Below are 21,173 nucleotides of genomic sequence, written 5' to 3'. Positions count from 1 at the left end.
TAAAATTATTTTCTGGAAGGTTACAATGAAATTGGGAAAAAACTATACTTTTACATCCATTCTGGGCCTCATTTTACTCCTTGTTATATCAACAAAGGCATGAGGATTTAACCCTCAGCTTTCATCTATTGCCCACTCATTCCTTTCCTATTTCCACAATTTACGTGACAGCAGAATCTGTGTTACTTAACAGAACTGTCTCTGTACAGTAAACCATTGATTTAATGGACTAATGGGGAAAAGGGTGATCTGCCTATTAAAACAAAATATACCGTATATACTCGAGTATAGGCCGAGTTTTTCAGCCCACTTTTTGGGCTGAAAAAAGCTGCCTCGGCTTATACTCGAGTCAGTGAAAAATTTGCCCAAATGGAGGAGAAAAAGGGGCGCCCCTTTTTCTCCTCCATTTCGGGACCCAGTGGAAGTTCTCTGCGCGAGGTGAAATGGCCGGCAGCAGCCTCACTCTCCTGCCGTGGCTTCCGTTTCAGTCGCGCAGAGAACTTCCACTCGCTTCCCGGGCTTGTGTTCTGATGAGGGGGAAAGAGAGGACTTTCCTTACGCCCGCATGAGAGCTGGACGTAAGGACTTTACCCCATTGATGAGGCGGGCGGCGCGGATTGTAGCAAGGACGGCCGCCGATCGCAGCCTGGCTGCGCTGGCGGGGACGGGCGGGGCAGGGTGGGATGAGACTCCCCACTCGCCAAGATGGTAGGACTCCAAGTCCCATCCCCTCCACCCGTCCCCACCAGCGCAGCCCCTGCCGCATCAGCCGGAATCTAATTTCCCCCTCATCAGAGCTCGGCGCGGATTGTAGCAAGGACGGCCGCCAATCGCAGCCCGATTGCGCCAGGGGGTTCCGCTGGTTGAAAGAAAGTCCTTCTTTGCACCAAGCGCTTTTCCCTCCCAACTAATTATAACTAATTATATTAATTAGATAGATCAGTGTTTCTCCACCTTGAAGACTTGAAAATATGTGGACTTCAACTCCCAGAATTCTGGGAGTTGAAGTCCACACACTTTCAAGTCTCCAAGGTGGAGAAACACTGAGATAGATGATCCACTGTGTTTATTTTTGGAAAAAAGCGCCTCCTGCTCTGGACTGCCGGGAACGCGATCGCGTCTCTCTCTCTCTCTCTTCCCCCCACCCCCGGCTGTTCCCACCCGGGAATGTTCTGGCGGGCTAGGCGGAGGGTGCGTGTGCGTGCATGTGTGTCAAGGGTGGGGAGGCTAAGAGGGCGAGGTGAGATCCTGGCGGGGACCGCATTTCACCCGCCGAGCTTCCTTTTCCCCCGTCTTTTCCTCCGCTCGCCGACTTCCTTTCTCCCGTGGCTGACAGGTGGGTGGGTTTCCCTCCTCCTCCTCCCTGCTGGACGTGGATCTGCGGCGTGGGTGGCCGTCCTTGTTGCCCGCCGGCGGCAGGTCGCGGCAAAGAGAGGGAGAGGGAGAGAGAGAGAAATGCCGCCGCTCCCTGGCTCGCCTCTTTTTCCCGGGATCGCTGTGATGCTTTGAGTTTTCCTTCTGCGGAGGTGGGGTGGAAAGAAGAAGAAGTGGGGCCCTTACCCGCTTCTTCTCGGACTACCTAAGCGTTGGGTGCGCTGTCCCCATCTGGGCAAGTAGTGCTGACTCATCAGGTGTCTGGGAACGGGTGGGGCTGAGGAGCGGCTGGGGGTGGGGGGTGTTTCACAGAGCGGCTGGGGGGTGGGGGGTGTTTTACAAAGGGATGAGGTGGACTGAATTACCCCCTTGTATCTGCTGGCTGCAGCCTTCTGTGTGCAGAGTCCAGACACTGCTGACTCATCAACATGAGGTCACCCATAAGTATGCTCTGCACACACACAGACACACACACAAAAAAAGGAATGGGGGCTAACTAGGGTTAAGGGGAGGAAAGGAAAAAGGGGGACCCAAACAGATAATCTGCTGATTCATCATTTTGGGGGTAGTCAGACTTGACCTCGGATCCCCTTTCTTTCAGCTGTTTTGTCTATAAGCCCTTGTGACAGTTGCTGACCCTTAGCATTACTGTAGCACTGTGTGTATTTATAGGTAGGGAAGAGTGTGAACATGGTAAAAATGGTTTATGGGGTCATTGGGAATCCTTTGGGGAATGAATGGGAGAGCTGCTGGGATGTCCTTATACTCTGTGCACACCGATGCTGACACTCTTGTTTTGGATGGTAAAATTGTAGGTCCTGAAAACCTTAGCTTTATGGGAACACTCCTTCTGTTGCAGTGCATGTTGTCTCTTAGACCAGTGTTTTTCAACCACTGTGCCGTGGCACACTAGTGTGCCGTGACATAGTGAATAGAGAGAGAGAGGATGTGTATAATTAAGGTGACCAGACGTCCCTAGCAAGGCCGTGGGCTGGCAGTAACCGCCGCGGCCAGCTCCCTCCCCCCCCCCCCCCGGTCAAAGGTGTCCCTCTTTACCAATCTGAAAATCTGGTCACCTTAATCATGAGGTGAGTGAAGTATTTCATTGAATACACCGGTATTGTGTGATAATAATTTGTTATCCAGAGCAAATTTTTACAATGGCTACTGTATATTTAATGGGCACAGGCAGGCTGTATATGTTATTCAATGGGCAATGGCAGGCTGTAATTAATGGACACAGGGCAGGTTGTATATTCAATGGGCACAGGCAGGACACTGGTAGAATGTATATTATGAGCCTATGAGTTTTGAAGGATTTTAACTCTTGTGTTTTAGCTTGGTTGCTGAATGAGCTAAGGTTTTTGTACTTTTAAAGTTATTGTTGATACCATATTGTTTTTATTGACCCTCTTTTCCACTTACAGAGCTAGTTTACTGTTTTTCTTTGAAATAAATATTCAAAAACATTATTGGTATCTATTTTTATTTTTGAAATTTACCGGTAGCTGCTGCATTTCCCACCCTAGGCTTATACTCGAGTCAATAACTTTTCCAGTTTTTTGTGGTAAAATTAGGTGCCTCGGCTTATATTCGGATCGACCTATACTCGAGTATATATGGTACATTGAATCCAAATTGTTCTAAATACATATGTGTTTTGCACGTTCTATACATACATTAAATGGGAATAGGCTTTTACACACACACAATTTTATATAACAAGCAGAATGTTATGCATATATAGAGGCATATACAAAAAACCCATGCCCATTGCATTTGAACTCTGTTAAATTCTCACCTGATGATTTGATGGTTTACTGTAGGTAACCATACAGAGCTTATAATCATATTATCTTAACATCACACCATATTGATCTTATCAAGGAACACCAGGGGATATAAAATGTAAAGAAAGAAGGCAAGAAAGCCAATGTCACAGCAGACAGTGTCAAAGCCCATGAAGAGTTAAGCCCAAATTCTAAAATTATTTGTACCACATATAACAAGAGACCTGTATTACACTTTCATGTGAGATAATTCTATTCCAATGTTTGCTGCTGTCAATCCAGTTGATTATTATTATTTATATAAACTCAAGTATTAATTGTTTTTATTATGACTAAGTTTAAAACTCACTTGTCATTCATGCCCTGGTTATCTCATGAATGGACCACTGTAATGTGCTCTACATGGTTGGCCCTTGAAGAGCACTCTGGAGGCAAAATATGGCAGCACAAGTATTCTTCAAGCAGTACATATTACACTTCTAGTTCACCAGGTGCACTGGATGCCACTAGAAAAGAGAGGCTGATGCCCACCTTTTGGAACATCATTCTCATGGAACCTATATTGGTCCCTATCCTTCTGGTCTTTATGGTCTAAAAATGGCTGAACCACCAGATTTGAGGGTCTGGCAATAGTGGTGAGCCTTTGCATCTCTATACTGTGCTTGTTTATGTTGAATTGAATTTTTAATGTTGGTTTTTAGATGGGTTGTACATTTATTGTTTTTATTAATATTTATATTGTTCTTGTTCTTAATTGCTATGAGCCACCCCGAATCATATAGTTAACATGGGAGGTAGTATAAACTGAATGAATAATTAAAATGCCTCCAAAGTTTAAAGGAAAGTAGCAAACATTAGGGAAAGAACTAACGCTGACACATATTTTCAAGTGCGAACTTGTTCCGTGACAAACAAGTAATTTCAGAAATCTGGAGAGTTTCTGAAAAAAAGAGAAAAAATCCACTAGTTTTTACTTTAAAAAATATGTAGCCTGGCTTTGTTATTTAGATATGTAGATCTGTTAGACTTACAGAATTTCTAACTTCCCATCAGCCTCAGCTAATATGTGAGGAAGCTGTCCATCATTTCCAAAATCAAAGCAGTTTTTCATAGAGGCAATGTTGTTCCATGCTTAACTATGGTAGATCATGAGCAGCAGCTGCGGTATCAAGAACATTAAACACTACCAGTCCTGTTTTATCCAGTCTTGTTTTGCCCATGCAATCCAGTCAAAGGTAGATTATGGTATTCAGGAGCTCAAGCCTCCCCTTTTTTAAGGAACAAGAATTTAGACTGCAGAAAACCCTGCTCTGTTTCAAAATATCCCAATTCTTCATAGGTATTGAACATATCTCTTTAATACCAACCACAAGAGGCAACCAATGTTGCCTTATCCACCTAATAAATCTTCTTGAGTCATTCTGCAAACATTTATAAACAATAATGATTCTGAATGAGTAAAAAAATAGTCATCAGGGTCTTTGAACCATAATCTCCAAAATTATTTACTTTTCCAAATGTAAAGAAACAAAATGTGAGCAAACTAGTAACATTCTTAGGAACCCCAGCATAGTTGGTGAGGGAAGGGTTTCATGTCTGCAGCAGGGGTGTGTTTCAGCCAGTACGCACCGGTACACACGTACCACTTCATGAAATTTAGCATGCCTTTCCATACCTGAGCTTCCAGAGGCCTGTACTAGAACGTCCCTCCCCTGGCCTGTCACTCTGCTCATTCCCCCCACCACCCAGTCGCTGCTCGCTACCCCCACCTGTCCGCACCAGGCTTGCCCCACCCACCCACTTCCTTTACCGGAGCAGAGGATTGGGAGAAACCCACGTGGCGCACGCTCCCTTCTCTTTGACAGCTGCCTGGTTTCCAATGGGGGTGGTGTAGAAATCCATGTATTTTTCCTCCCTCTGCATGGATTTACCCCCCATTGGAAACAAGGTGGCTTTCAAAGAGAAGGGAGCAGCGGGCGTTACATGGGCTTGTCTAACAGCTGAATCCTTGCCTCCTGTTCCTTCTTCGGCTGTTGGACAAGCCCATGTGGCGGACGCTGCTCCCTTCTCTTTGACAGCCACCTTGTTTCCAATTGGGGGGAATCCATGTGTCTTTCCTCCCCCTGCATGGATTCCCCATCCCCATTGGAAATGAGGTGGCTGTCAAAGAGAAGGGAGCAGCGCGCGCTACGTGGGCTTGTCCAACAGCCGAATCCTCGCCTCCTGTTCCTTCTCTGGGAGAGAGAGAGAGAGAGAAAGTAAGAGAGAAAGAAAGAAAAAAGGAAGGAAGGAAGAAGGAAGGGGGAGAGATACACACAAGAAAGGAAGGAAGGAATGGACGGAGAATGAAGGAAAAGAGAGAGAGAGAGAGAGACAAAGATAGAAAGAGAAAGAGAGAAAGAGAAAGAAAGAAGGAAAGAGAAAGGAAGGAAGGAAGGAAGGAAGAAAAAAGAAAGAAAGAAAAAAGGAAAGAAAGAAAGAAAGAAAGAAAAAGAAAGGGGAAAGAGAGACAAAAGGAGCGAAGGGAGAGAGGGAGAGAGAGAGGGAGGGAGGAAGGAACAATAAGAGAATAATGACCACAATTGAGCCCAAAATTTTGTTTGCTAAGCAAGAGCGTTGTTAAGTGAGCTTCACCACATTTTCCAAGTTGGCCATGCCCACCCGGTCACATGACCATCGAGCCACTTCCACAAAACAGGCCACACCTATAGAATAGGTTCTAAAAAAATTTGAAATCCACCACTGGTCTGCAGTGTTGTTTTCCACAGCTTTCTACTGCAGACTTTGCACCCTGAATGCCATGTGAATTACTGGTTTACTGTATGGGTGCATTTCCTCTTGCTCCTGTTTCCAAATTTATGCTCCCCTTGGGGTTTATTATGGCTGGGAACAGCACTCTACTTTGCTATTGCTTTTCTATCTTACTAATGGCTTTGTTTCCTTTACATGAATCGTGAGACTTTTTCTTCTCCTGGGGGAAATGAACAGACGGGTAGAGTTCAGAGGAAGAAGCACTTCCTCTGCCAACAAATTTGATGCCTTCTACATCACGTTGGGAGACGGGCTGGCAGAGAGAATATTGTCCAGTGGGATTAGGGATGGTGGATTGCCGGAAAGAATGCCAATCAGGAAGATAAAGCAAACAAGACCTGTGCTTTTTTTTTATGAATCAGATTTAGAATACCTGTTTGTTTGCCCTGGATTTCTTTCCATCTCATCGCTGCCTACCATATCAATAGGACAGCAGTTAATGAGGCCATAAAGCCTAGCCAGCACTATCCTGGTTCAAGAGTTCATGGGATACCAGGTGCTTCCTGGAAAAAACTGGTTGGGAATAGTGCCAGAACCTCCATAAGATTTTACTGTATTGAGCTATTGTTCAACTGAGTTATGCCTGAAGTACAAACACAGCCAGTGTAAACCAACCACTCTGACTGGCTTTGAAACCACGTCACAGCCAAAAGATAATACAGTTTTCCTTAAAAATGTCCCAATGTAAAGACCTAGTTCTTACTAAATTTAGATATGGGTTAAAGCTAAATATCTACAATAATAAATAAAATTTCCTAGACCTGACTAGTTAAGTTACATATTATAATTCAAACTTTCTACATTTTTATTTTATTGTTCTTCTTCTGTTGCTTGGTAGAAGCAAGCAATTAAAAACCCACAAGCTGACTTTCTAGTCCATCAATTCCAGAGCCCAACAAAGCATTAATATAATGTGTTTTGGCCTTTTGCCATACAGCTTTGGGATTTTTTCCAAAAACAAAATCTCCCATGCACATGTACACAGTATAAGGTTAGAATTCATTCATCCTGAAGCATTGGGGCCAGATTCTACAGCATAGTCCAAATGGATTTCTCTGGAAAGTCAACTACAAAGGGACAAAGCTACTTTAAAATTTCTCTCACCTTCATAGTGTTCCAGTCTATCTTACACATGGATCAAAATGGCAAATCAGATGAGTTAATCATGCTGGGAGATAATTACACATTTAAAGCATAAATTGAGCATAAAAACTGAATCAGAGATTACAGTTTCTGGTATGCATTTTGCAAGGTCAGTTTTTATATTACTGGGTTTAATTATAACTATATGCTTATATCAAATGTGATTGTAAACCCACTGGCTATATAATACTACTTGGCAATCTTCTTAAGGCTGAAACCCTTTTTGAATGCAACTATATTTTAATATTAGTTCAAGTGTAAAAATACAATGGATATAAAGTGAGATTTTGATATGAATAAGCACATAAAGAACAGGCATCTGTACACATGAATAGAAGCAGAGGGAAATTAATTAGCTCAGAGTGATTTCCCAACATTTCCAGATGGTCTTCAGTCCAGAAAGTATATAAAATCAAATCTGTTATTGACAGAATAATTTTTTTATAATTAAAAATATAATGATCCATACTAAATTAAATGGTGCAAAAAGGATTTTTAATAGTTTAACAATTAAATAATTGTATTAACTTTCCTAACTACTGATACGGAGCAGAACAAATATCACAGGTAAAAAAGAAACAATTAAGTGATCTATGCTTTAAAAAAAACAAGTTTCTGATAATATAAGAGAAGCAAACTTCTAACCAATTCAAGGCTGTTCAAGAAATGGGAAAAGAAAGATATCTAACCTATTTTACATTTGTTACATATCTATTATTAAACAAATTTCCAATCTAAAAAATAAATACAGATCATTGGATTACATAGACAATGACATCACAATAACAACTTTAGTTTCTACAGAGTAAGAATTTTAGTTAATCCTTTTGCGGAAAAAAAATGGCAGCATTCTTGAACATTCTTTACCAATACATGATGGTAATAATTGTTTCTTGGACTGATTTATCACTAAGGATTTATTTGCCTGATAGTTCAAGGTAACCCACAGCACCTCTTCAGGAATAAGGTTATGAGCTGAATAAATTAAAGTGCTTGAACAAGGAAAACATTTTGGCACAGCAAAAACTAGTCAAAAATTTCCTCCTACAATTTTGTATATTCCTTTCAAGAATCCATTGCAAAAGTATTTCACAACTTTCATAGGAAGTGTTCACTAGAGTTTACTATTACAAAACAATTTTTTTTCCAGCATTATTAGGGTTAAACTTTATTAGAACTGAGTTATAAAAAATATGCTTTCAATATTGAATATATTCAGTATATTTAACTTTTATTTCAAAATATTTAATTTAAACAATTTCCAGACTATGTAAAATAAGAGTAGCCTGATAATACAGGTTACAGCAGCGGTTCTCAACCTTCCTAATACCACGATACTTTAATACAGTTCTTCATGTTGTATGACCCCCAACCATAAAATTATTTTTGTTGCTACTCTATAATGTAATTTTGCTACTGTTATGAATCGTAATGTAAATATATGATATGCAGGATGTATTTTTATTGTTATAAATTGAAAATAATTAAAGCATAGTGATTGATCACAAAAACGATATGTAATTATAACCTACTAAAAATTAAAATGCCCAAGTCGCCAAGCAAAAACGGTAATTATAATTACAAAAATATCTTCGTCCAAAGAATTCATAATTAGAGGGATCAAGAGTTTTTTCTATGATTGCTCAGTGGCTGCCAGGGAGTTAGCTGGGGATAAAAAGCCCCACTTGTGCAACTGAGTAGCATTAATAACCGGGTGTCTTCCCAATAGGAAAAACAGTGACTGGTGCAGTAAATGTATAGAGTCCCATCTTGCTCGCCTGTAGATGCACAGCCCCCCAAAAAGGAAAGAGATATGTACAAACCGGGACTACAGACTTGGCTTCTTCTCCCACCTCACTACACACACTTTCTCTTGCTGCAGCTTAGAGCAGCGTTCAATTTCACCTCGGGTGGCTTTATCCTTCCTCAGCTCTTTTCTAAGTCAATCATAGGCTGTATCCAACGCTCCGTCATGCCAAACCCCCACCCCTCAGTTCTGATTGGCTTGGAACCCAATAACAGTGTGCCATGAGAAGCTCCAAATCTGACCTCCTTCCAATTTACACAAACTTTTTAAAAGGGCCAGAAGTGCAACTGAAATTTCTACTCCCCCGCTCAACATACATATAGACTCCCTATTTTTTTTTTTACATTTGCGTTTCTCCTCCTACTTCCCTGCATGTGCACTTGCGTGTGTATTTGTGGGTGTGGGTGCCCATGTGTGTGCGCGCCTGAGAGAGTGCGACACGGCACGCTTTAGAGTCTAAAGATTTAAGAGTTTCGATGGTCTTAGGCGACCCCTGTGAAAAGGTCGTTCAACCCCCAAAGGGGTCACGACCCACAGGTTGAGAACTGCTGGGTTACAGGAAGAAAGACAAATGTTTAGTTTTTTCAGATTTTCAAGACAACGGCACCTCCCAAAAATGTATATAGCTGCAAATTCTGTATTACTCTCATGGTTTTCAAGATCTGGAAAGAGTCTATCATCTGAAACACTTAAATACAAAGTACATTTATTTTAATCTAGATGCATTACTCATTAGTCCTGGTTTAAATATGAAGCAGAAATACCAACTGTATTGCAACAGCATTCAAAGAAAGAAAAAAGGCATTCATTGTATCTAAGCTTGGAAAATCTTGTTCATTACTAATGCTCATCTAATATTTTGGTTCCGTCATGCTACCACATAAGAATCACAATTGAGTGTTAAAATAAGCACAGATCTCAAAATGACAAAGCATTGTTTTTTCAGAAAACGGAAATTCATTACTTTTAATAAACTCCAATCTCATAATGTAACAACTACTGCATGTCATGTTACACTAATACATATATAGCCTTCTAATCTTATAGCTTCATTTAAATAAATAAATCAGAAAATACTCCCTAAGCATAAAATTCACGTCTCTTATGCTTCAAAGCTGCTAATGTTTCTGAAGATGAACCCAAAATAGCGTCTGTAAAATGTGATATCCCTAATGCAGAATTTGAGGACTGAATCAATATCCTTGTACAGATTTTGAAAACAAGTGGTTTGAATAGGATTCATTTCTCTAAAAAAAAAAAAAGAACATGAAGCTGATAAAATCTTACTGATATGGGTTTATACTTGCACACATACAAGAGGTGGTATTCAGCAGGTACTGACCAGTTCTGGAGAACCGGTAGCGTAAATTTTGAATAGTTTGGAGAACCGGTAAATATCACCTATGACTGGCCCAACCCCCATCTATTTTCTGCCTCCTGAGTCCCAGCTGATCTGGAGGAAATGGGGATTTTGCAGTAACCTTCCCCTAGAGTGGGAAGGGAATGGGGATTTTACAGTATCCTTCCCCTGGAGTGGGGTGAAAATTGAGATTTCACAGTGTCCTTCTCCTGCCACACCCACCAAGCCAGGCCCACCACGCCACAGCCACAGAAGTGGTAGTAAAAAAAATTTGATCCCACCACTGATACAATCTCTACTTTCCTATTATAAAGCTTGTTGAAGTAAATTTAAAACAATGGTAGAAAATACCTGTTTCTGACCCAAACAATCTTGCAATTACCACAGCATTCCAGGGATGTTTTTTGGAAGTAGTTTAGTTTAGTTTATTAGTTTTGTATGCCACCCACTCTCGGAAGACTCTGGGCGACTTACAATAAAAAAGGGAGGGGAACATATAAAACAGTACAACAATTTAAAATTACAGCAACATTCATAACTTAAAGTGGGGCTGGATAGCTCAACAGCCCCAGGCCTGCCGGAACAGCCAGGTCTTAGTTGCTTTACGGAAGGCTGGAAGGGTAGTAAGGGTCCGGATCTCAACAGGGAGATCGTTCCAGAGAGCCGGAGCTGCAACAGAGAAGGCCCTCCCCCGGAGAGTCACCAGCCGACATTGGCCGGCAGATGGAATCCGGAGGAGGCCTAGTCTGTGCGATCTAATTGGTCTTTGGGAGGTAATTGGCAGAAGGCGGTCTCTCAGGTAGCCAGGTCTGATGCCATGCAGGGCTTTAAAAGTAACGACTAGCACCTTGAAGCGTGTCCGGAGACCAATGGGCAGCCAGTGCAGCTCACGGAGGATAGGTGTACCGTGGGTGTACCTAGGTGCACCCACAATCGCTTGCGCGGCTGCGTTCTGGACTAACTGGAGTCTTCGAACACTCTTCAAGGGCAGCCCCATGTAGAGCGCGTTACAGTAATCCAGTCTTGAGGTGACGAGGGTGTGAGTGACTATCCGAAGGGCCTCCCGGTCCAGGTAGGGTCGCAATTGGTGCACCAGGCGAACCTGGGCAAAGGCCCCCCTGGTCACAGCCGACAAGTGATGTTCTAACGTCAGCTGCAGATCCAGGAGGACTCCCAAATTGTGAACCCACTCTGAGGGGCGTATAATTTCACCCCCCAGGCTAAGAGATGGAATAGCTGGATCATCTTTGGGAGGGAGCATCAATAGCCACTCGGTCTTGTCGGGATTGAGTGCAAGCTTGTTCGTTCCCATCCAGACCCTAACAGCCTCCAAGCACTGGCACATCACTTCTACCGCTTCACTGAGTTAGCACAGGACGGACAGATATAGTTGCGTGTCATCCGCATATTGGTGGTATTTAATCCCGTGCCGTTGTATGATCTCACCCAGCGGCTTCATATAGATGTTAAATAGGAGGGGGGACAGGACCGACCCTTGCGGCACCCCATAATTGAGGGCCTAGGGGTCAACCTCTGCTCTCTGACCAACACCGACTGCGACCTATCCGAGAGGTAGGAGGAGAACCACCGAAGAACAGTGCCTCCCACTCCCACCTCCTGCAACCGTCGCAGAAGGATACCATGGTTGATGGTATTGAAGCCCGCTGAGAGGTCAAGGAGCACTAGGATAGAGAAGTGACCCCTATCCCTGGCTCGCCAGAGATCATCGATCAGCGGGACCAAAGCAGTTTCCGTGCTGTAACCAGGCCTGAAACCGGACTGAAAGGAATCCAGATAATCGGTTTCATCCAAGGACCGCCGGAGTTGAAAGGCCACCACTTTCTCAACAACCTTCCCTACAAAGGGGAGGTTGGAGACTGGACGATAGTTACTTAAAATGGCTGGGTCCAGAGAAGGCTTCTTCAGGAGGGGTCTCACCACCGCATCCTTTAGGAGGAGCGGGAAGGATCCCTCCCGGAGAGAGGTGTTAACTATCCTCTGGATCCAGCCACGTGTCACCTCCCTGCTGGTCGAGATCAGCCAGGAGGGGCACGGGTCCAGTACACAGGTGGAGGCACTCACCGCTCCCATGGCCTTGTCCACTTCCTCTGGAGCGACAAGTTGAAACTCGCTCCATAAAATCTGCTCAAGACCTTCCCCCGGTACCTCGGCTGGTACCGTGCAATTGGAGTCCAGATCTGTCCAAATCCGAGCGACTTTATCCGTTAGAAACTGAACAAATTCCTCAGCTCTACCCTGTAAAGGGTCGTCCGCATCCCTCCCTTTCAAGAGGGAGCGGTTTATTCTAAACAAGGCGGCTGGGTGCGATTCAGCGGATGCAATAAGGGCGGCAAAATGTGCACATTTCGCCACCCGTATTGCCACAAGATAGGTCCTGATATAGGCTCTCATCAGTGCTCGGTCTGATTCAGAATTACTGGCCCTCCAGCAGCATTCTAGGTGTCTCTTTTGGCGCTTCATCTCCCGGAGTTCCTCGGTGAACCAAGGAGCCCTCCTGGATCTGCAATCTCAGAGAGGCCACAAAGGCGCAATCCAGTTTAGAGCTCCCGCCGCCGCAGTATTCCAGGCAGTGGATGAGAGTACAATATGGCAATACATATTTAGAAATGAAGTCAGAACAAATGTAGTATTATAGCCTTTTAATATATTATTTCTTATTTGCTGCAATCAATTCCATAGCAACGGGGGTCTTCAAAATATTAACAACAACTCTAAGGAAACCAACATTTCTAAAACTAAATAACCTTAGTCTGATTTTTATTGTAGCTACAGTAGAATGCCATCTAGCTCTCACAGTACTATAGCAACCATTTCATGATGCAACCTTTGGTGATTCATCCATTAAAAACAGAAATTCTACTTACAAATATAACAAATTGCATATTTAAAAACAAAAGTTTATGAAATTATTTTTTTAAAAATCCCAACAAAACCCAGAAAGTTTGATTAGATGATTATCAGTTAAACAACATTTACTCCTGATTCTAAAGAAACATACTGAATTGAATAAAATGGGATGTTAGCTACTAAGACAATTTGGGAAAATGAATTTTAGGCCTTGCCCCAGAGGATCAGAAATTATTTTTTCCTAAAGGGTAGGGAATGTACCATGTTTTCCCGAAAATACAACATGTCCTGAAACTAAGACCATGCCAGATTTTCACGGTGGGCAAAAATATAAACCCTCCCCCAAAAATAAGCCCTAGTGAAGGGGTAGTTTTAGCCAGAACAGGGGGCAGCCCTTCCATTCCCCAATCAGGGCTTCTTGGCCCCTTAATCGGATCAGTTGGGCCGCTCCATTCACAAAACAGCTGATTCGCGGGTGCCGTTCAGGCCTATGCCTCCAGCAAACGCGGGTTGCTTTTGCAGCCAATTGTGGCTGCAAAAGAAGCCGGAGGCCAAGCCGGCGTTTTTGCAAACGGCTTGAAAATGTGGAGGATATTCCTGCCTCTCACCCTGTTCTGAAGGTCAGCACAGACTGAAAACAGGATAAGAGACAAAATCCCCCCTCCCCATTTTCAAGCCGTTTGCAAAAACGCCCCATTCCGATCCTTTATCCAGGATTGCAGATATACGTATACATACACATATACAGGGGGTCATGCGCATGCGTGGGGGTCACGCAGGGGGCTAGGGGAGAGCCAAGGGAATTGTGCATGCATGCGTAGGGGCGCAGGGCACATTGCATTGTGGGTGTGGGGCATGCGATTTCAGCACACAAGGACAAAAAGGTCATGGCTTTATATAGTATCCTTGTGGTCCACCAGTGCTCATGCAACCACAAACTTGGAAAAATATTCTAGATCCTTCTAGATGTCTATTGACCCAATCAAAAAGAAAAGAATGTTCTCTATAGGCTCAACTTACAACCGTTCATTTAATGATAGCTCAAAGTTGCAGTGGCCTTGGAAAAAATGACATATATTTGCACTTACAACCATCACACCAACCCCACTGTCATATGATCACAATTTGGGCATTTTGCAACTCTGCATTTATGACCAATTGCAGTGTCCTGTGATCATGATTCATGAACCTTTTTTGACAATATACACAAAAAACACTCATTGGGGAAACTAGTTTTGCTTAACCACCATGTGACCCTTTAACGATTTGCAAAGCTGTTATTCTCACAACTAAAAATTAAACTAAAAAAATAAAGCTTACATCTGAATTACTGCAATTAACACAACGAATGCTATAGAAGTTGTGGTGGACCACTGCAGTTGACTAGGCAATCCAATATTTAAGAGACTAAACAGCTTTTATCTCAGAACCTCAGATATGCCTGGCAATGTTATCAAATGTTATCATGACGCAATTAAGAAGGTAGACTGCTTCCTAATTCAATGGCATTTTTAACTTTATAGACTATTGTTTTACCCATATCACTTACCAGCATCCCAATACTAATTCACTAAGTTAATCTTTAGTGTTTTGCAGTATTTTCTCAAGGTTACACATAGTGATGAACTGAGGTAAATTTCAAGGAAGAATTTATCCCATGGGCATGTGTAAATCATAATTTAAAAGCACATTTTGCTTGTAAATTTGAGTGTTACCATTATAACAACATTGTCACATTAAAATAAACTACATCATTTTGTGGCCAAGGGTTAGCAGATTGGGTGGATCTAGTCACTATGATTTTAATTTGTGCAATTTCACATATGAGTTAATGCAATTATTGGACATAGGCAACTGTGATTTACTTGAGCCATGTTTTAAGAAATCACTATTCAATATGACATGTGAATCTCTTAGTATTGCAGTCCTCCTTTCTCCCATTAATTTTTTATAATGATCTTTTGGAGGAAGAAGTAACTGGACATACAGTAATTTTCTAGTCTTACAAGACAATAGAAACAAAGGGAAATTTTACAGAACTTCAACGAATGTGTCCAATATTTTGAACTATTATGTTAAAAAAATACAAACGAGTTGGCTCGTGAAGGCAGCAGCGGAAAATTGTTTATTTCATCATGTGGCTCCTTTTCATCATATACCTGTGCTAAAGGACTAGCTGAAAAATAAGATTGTAACAAAACTGACCTAACTTTTCATTACTTCTCTGAAACTTCTTTTAACGTTAATTGATGTACACTGATGAAATTTCAGTTCACAACTTCCAATTCCTTTTCTACAGGTAGCCCTCGACTTACAACCACAATAGAGCCCAAAATTTATGTTGCTGAGACATTTCTTAAGTGAGTTTTGCCCCATTTTATGATCTTTCTTGCCACAATTAAGTGAATCACTGCAGTTGTTAAATTAGTAACACGATTGTAAAGTGAATCTGACTTTGCTTGTCAGAAGATCACAAAAGGCAATCACATGTCCCCAGGACACTGCAACCATCATAAATAAGAGTCAGTTGCCAAGGGATTTTGGATTTTGATCACGTGACCTTTGGAATGTTGTAATGGTCGTCTGTCTGAAAATGGTCGAAAGTCACTTTTTTTACTGTTGTAACTTCAAATGGTCATTAAATGAACTATTATGTTGAGGACTACCTGTATATCTAAATTGAGAGCGCTGCACATAATTGAATACTTACATCACTCTAAGGCCCAAAATCTTTAATTCTTTTGCCAAGCAACTAATAACTGCCATCTAAATTTTTTTAAAGGGAGTGATTAGGAGCCTTATATTTGCACACCTGTTTTCTCTATCAGATGTTCAAAGCTTGTAATTAAATATTTTTATTCTAGTTGCTAGGCAAGCATTCAATCTGCGTTCAGAAAGACAAAATAGATATTTTCATCTTAGACATTTCAAAACAGTAATAAGGGGTTTTGAGATCAAATTAGATCCCATAATGGAAATATCAGAGTAGGCAAGTTTCTATATGGTTTTAATAACTATAACTTTCTAATAAACTGTGCAATGATGACAGAAGTGGGGGATGTGGGAAGGAATATTACACTTCTAAAGATAATCTTAATAGGAGTTTTTTTCTAATTCAAGTTATATCTATGAATTCTTCTATTACTGCATATGAACATGCTCAAAGAATTAGTGAGCCCGAAATAATACCGAGGACAAAGTATTCAGAGTTAGAATGACATAATTCTAAGATTTCTAGGAGCCTGGGGAGGGTGAAAACAGCCTTCCCCACACACCCCCGGACACTCACCGGAGGCCAGAAATGGCCTGTTTGCCAACTTCCAGTCGGACTGGAAGGCCCATTTTTCACTCTCCCCAGGCATCAGAGCCTTTCTAGGAGCCTGGGGAAGGCAAAAACGGCCTTCCCCATCCCCCCCAGAGGCCAAAAACAGCCTATTTCCCAAATTCTGGTGGGCCCAGAAGGCTTGAAAGCCAGCTAACTGGCACGCATGCATGCCAAAGCTGAGTTTGCATGCCCACTGATATGGCTCTGCATGCCAGCTGTGGCACATGTGCCATAGGTTTGCTATCATGGGGTTATAGCAATTCTACATAGGGGAAAATTCTAGTATAATGTTGCAAGGAAAACAAGGTGATCTAGTATTGATTTTATTTCTGTTGTGTCAGGAAAGAAGAAATACATAGAATCAACATTATGATTAAAACTAGGAAGAACATCTCTAATTTATAATTTACATCAGGAATGTTCAAAGTAGATAACAAAACAAACACAAGTAACTGTTAGTAGTTGTACTGAATAGATGTGATGTGTGTGCGCGCACACACACACAAATTATTCTTTATATCATTTTTCTCACCATGTACAAATCCAAACTAGACTATGTTGTTTCTCTGCGTCATATATTATATGTGGGCATATACATAATTTTCTATTTATTTGTTTGTTTATTTAGTCATGTTTATGCAGTGTATATTGGAGGTGGTAACCCTTTGACAGCTGTATACAATGAAATTGTATTTTAATGTATGCCGATTAGTATACATTCAAAGTGACAATAAAGTTATTCTATTCTATATTATTAAAAGATTTGCTGTGATTCATCAACATTTTGCATATGCTTCCGAATAATCATTTTTACTAATATAAAGAATTCCTTTATTGTATGTCATCCGAGAAAAGTGGTAAAGTAATATTCATGCTATCAAAATATTTTCTTAATGGTAGCTCGATTAGAAGACTATTGTGGCCCAGCAGGATCCGGTTGAGCTGCTGATGGACTCAGATAACGAGGAACCATATGAGTCTGCCCTGGAAGAGGTGGAGGACCCCGGGCAGGGTTCAGACTCAGAGCAGGGACTAGACAGTCTGGTTGGCCACCAGGAGGCGCCTGAGGCATGGAGCAGTGGGGGTGATCAAAGGCAGTTTGTCCCTGATGCTAGATTGAGAAAGGCTGAGAAACAGAAGCACCAACTCCATAGGCAGATACACAGAAGATGATTAAGCACAGGTGGTTGTTGATTGGCCCCTCCCAAGAGAGATTATAGGTGAGGCGTTGGGAGGGGACATTTGCAGGAAACAACCGTTCGAATTAGTAGTTAAGAAAATCTATCTGTGTATTCTAGTCATGTCTGTTCGTTTGGACTATCTGCGTTGCTTCGTTGGAACAATCTGGGTTGCTGCAGAGTTACTCTATTGAACGTGAGTTGCCTGGGCCCTCAGCCAAAGGATTTGTTATCTCAGTCATTGAACAGTGGCAAACAGCCAAGCCTGTGTTCTGGTTTATTCATAGGCCAGAGGGGTCAGAACAGAAGACTTTCCACATCAGGGTTTAAATTTAAATTAGGTTTAAATCAATATAGATAGACATTGGGAAGAGAAAAATGAAACTTCTTTCTACACAAAGAAGAAAAGCTGGATCAGTATTCTACACTTTTCCCACAGTCCATTTTAGCGTGTGTGTGTGTGTGTGTGTGTGTGTGTGTGTGTGTGTGTATATATATATATATATATATATATATATATATATATATATATATATATATATATATATATATATATATATATATATATATATATATATATATATATATATATATATATATATGTGGGTTCCGGATCCCATCACAGCTGGTATGCTGCAAAGGGTCCGGGTGTCCTCAGCGGGCACGCACACTTGCGCACACATGCTCAAGTTGCTCGGCAGAGATTGTGCAGGAACTGCATGTTGTGTGTGCATGCGCAATTGGCTCGTTTGCCTCAAAAAGCAGTAAGGAACGTGGGCAGGAGGGTGGGCCAAACAGCCCACTGTTCCAGTACAGTGGCCGCTGCTCCCAGCTACCATCAGTACGCCCATACCGGGCCGTACCACCGGAACCCACCACTGATATAGAGATAGAAAAAGCCTAGACTTGAGTCATATTTGTTCATATTTTCTAAAATATACAAATGGCATTACGATTTATATTTACCAACTATTAATAATTAGTTTGCTATAGATGAAATTACAAAAGGTTTCTGCTCTACTATAAAGCAGATTCATAAAGCTTACAAATTCCTGGGACAATCAGTATCTTGCATAAAAGAAAGAGATTAATAGCCACTGAAAATGTCTTAATGCATATTCTACCATAAGAAAAACAGGGCTCTAAGCTAGCAAGTAAAACCAATAACGATAACAGAAACAAGATTATAGAAAAATGCTCCTAGATTATTTCCCCCAAACCTATATAAACCTCTCTCTGTACACACAATATCTCAAACCTGTAATATTTAATGTACGTAAAATATTAATAATTTCCTTTTTTAAAATTATTAACTGTTCCTAAAGTTTTTATAAAGTCTCACTAATGTACAGAATATTTTAAAAGTTTTACCATTCTAAACTGATTATGAAATTTTCATAGGAAAAAACTCCTTGACAACAGACCATTTCTCACAAAATTACATTTCTCTCCAGTGATCTAGTTAGACTCTGAAAAATTACATTTTGGTCAGTTAATTGCATTTCTAAACTATATTCATTTACATTGAACTGATTACAATAGCTACCTAATATTCACATTCAATGTCTGGGTGCACATACACCAATGCATTTGCACAGCAATTGCTTTAATATAATTTACATATATTTCATCAGGTATATGGCATTATTGTAGTAGAAGTGCTGTTTTGAGTTTTTCTATAGTTGAGATAGCAGACTCTAAGAAGTCAAAACGCTTAGTGTGTTCTCGGTCTTACTCTTAATGGTAAAATCCCACAGAGATCTGTCTTGGAGTCAGTATTTCTCAACATTTTTATTAATGACCTGGAGAATGAGACTAATTGGCTACTTATTAAATTTGCAGATAATATAAAATTCAGAGGTGCAGCCAATGCACAAGATGACAAAACAAGATTGTAATCTTATCTATATAGACATATTGGAAAATGATTGAAAATAACAAGGTGTTCTTTAGTAAGAAATATAAGGGAGGAAAAATATGCATCACATTTGTAAGATAGGGGAAGCATAATGTTGGTGAAAGAGTTGATTGAGGTTATTGATAATAAGCTGATTAAGACAGTGTGAAACAGATCCTAAAACGACTAATGCTTTTCTGAGGTGCATTAGAAGCGTTATCACAGACAAATGAAATCTGTAGTTCTCGATACTCTGTACTTTATTAGATCACTTGAAGAAAAAATTTGTATCATTTCCAGAAGGATATTAGCAGATTAGAATAGCTTCAGAAGCAAGCAACAAAAATGATAAAGCTACTTGAAGATATGCCTATAAAGATGTCAAGTCTCACAAAACAAAGACAAGATCAGGGAAACTCTACCCAAATTTATAGTGAATTAAATAAAGTGGGATAATTTTGAATAATTTGAACTCTTCCTTTCCTATATGGGAAAATAATGTAAATCTGGTCTTGGGAATGGGAAAGCAATGAGCAAACTGGGGAGAAGAATTTCAGAAACAATTATTTAGTTCTAAGAAAGAGGAAAGTGGGAGAAAGAAATGAAGACAGACTGGAGAGAAACTCTGAAGATTTTCCACATTCTGGTTTTCTACCTTGTAACAATACAAAGCATTCCAAGAATCCCTGCTTTGCCTGTTTCAAGAAGCTGACACCCAGGTTTCTTCACTCTCAGAATAAATTGTCATTTATGAGATAAGTTAACAACTGACTCACCCTCTGTCTCTTGACTGTTTATGTCTTCTCTCCCTTCCTTAGTTCCCTACAATCTCTCCCAAAGGACAAGCTGAACAAACTCGGAAAGTTCAATCTGGAGAAAAGAAGCTAAGGAGTGACATGATACCACTGCAAAGAAACATAAAAGGGTGCTAACAGTGGTGGGTTGCAGGCGGTATGCCCCGGTACGGACGTACCGGAGCCAGCCCGGAGCACCGGATACCGTTCCGGTACTGTGCTCTGGAGGGCTCACCCACTCGCCCACGCTCCTTACCGTGTCGGAGCTTCCGTGCACCCTCATGGCGCATACAGCGCCTGCACAACGCTCCGCTGAGCAGATGGAGCATCGCAGAGGCTTGAAGAAGCGCCGTTTACAGCTACAACGCATGCACGCACTGTGCACCTGTGCGCATGCACTGCACACATGCATGTGGGTGACGCCGGGGCCGTTCCAACTGTACCAATCCACTGATACAGAAACTAGAATCACAAGTGATGGCAGGAAATTGTAGCACCTTGATTTTATTTAAGTAAAATATTTATGGTGATAAGATTTCTGCTCATGGAGGTTGTGGATTCTGGAGATTTTAAGAAGTTGGTTTGCTACTTATCAAGGATGTTTTAATTAATTTTCCTGCACACTGCTTAGTTGAACTAGATGAGCCTTGTGGTCCATTCCAATTCCCCAATTCTATGATTCTACAATTCTATTTAACGTGAGAGATCTATTTCAGATGTACTTTATCACAGTTTCTAAGCACAAATCTTTTAAAACTTTAACTATTTAATCCAACCCTCAACTCAAAGGGATACATTGCTTAGATTCTCACTTCCTATTCCTTTA

At 41.2% G+C, this 21,173-nt stretch overlaps 1 protein-coding gene across 4 annotated transcripts in view; it reads right to left on the bottom strand.

Moving 5' to 3' along the window:
• The window catches only part of IQGAP2 (IQ motif containing GTPase activating protein 2), a 137,057-nt gene that overhangs the window by 71,061 nt on the left and 44,823 nt on the right, over nucleotides 1-21,173 (bottom strand). The window contains exon 1 of one of the 4 annotated variants that reach the window (XM_032214427.1): nucleotides 8,942-9,007. The exons of the other annotated variants lie outside the window; for them this stretch is intronic. The gene's annotated coding sequence lies outside the window, so the exon portion shown is untranslated. Of the gene's footprint in view, nucleotides 1-8,941; nucleotides 9,008-21,173 lie in introns of those variants that run through there. 4 annotated transcript variants of the gene reach the window in all.

Source organism: Thamnophis elegans, chromosome 3 (genome assembly GCF_009769535.1).
Source record: "Thamnophis elegans isolate rThaEle1 chromosome 3, rThaEle1.pri, whole genome shotgun sequence".
Classification (NCBI taxonomy): Eukaryota; Metazoa; Chordata; class Lepidosauria; order Squamata; family Colubridae; genus Thamnophis; species Thamnophis elegans.
Note: the sequence above shows the minus strand (reverse complement) of the source record. Positions and strands in the feature narration are given on the sequence as shown.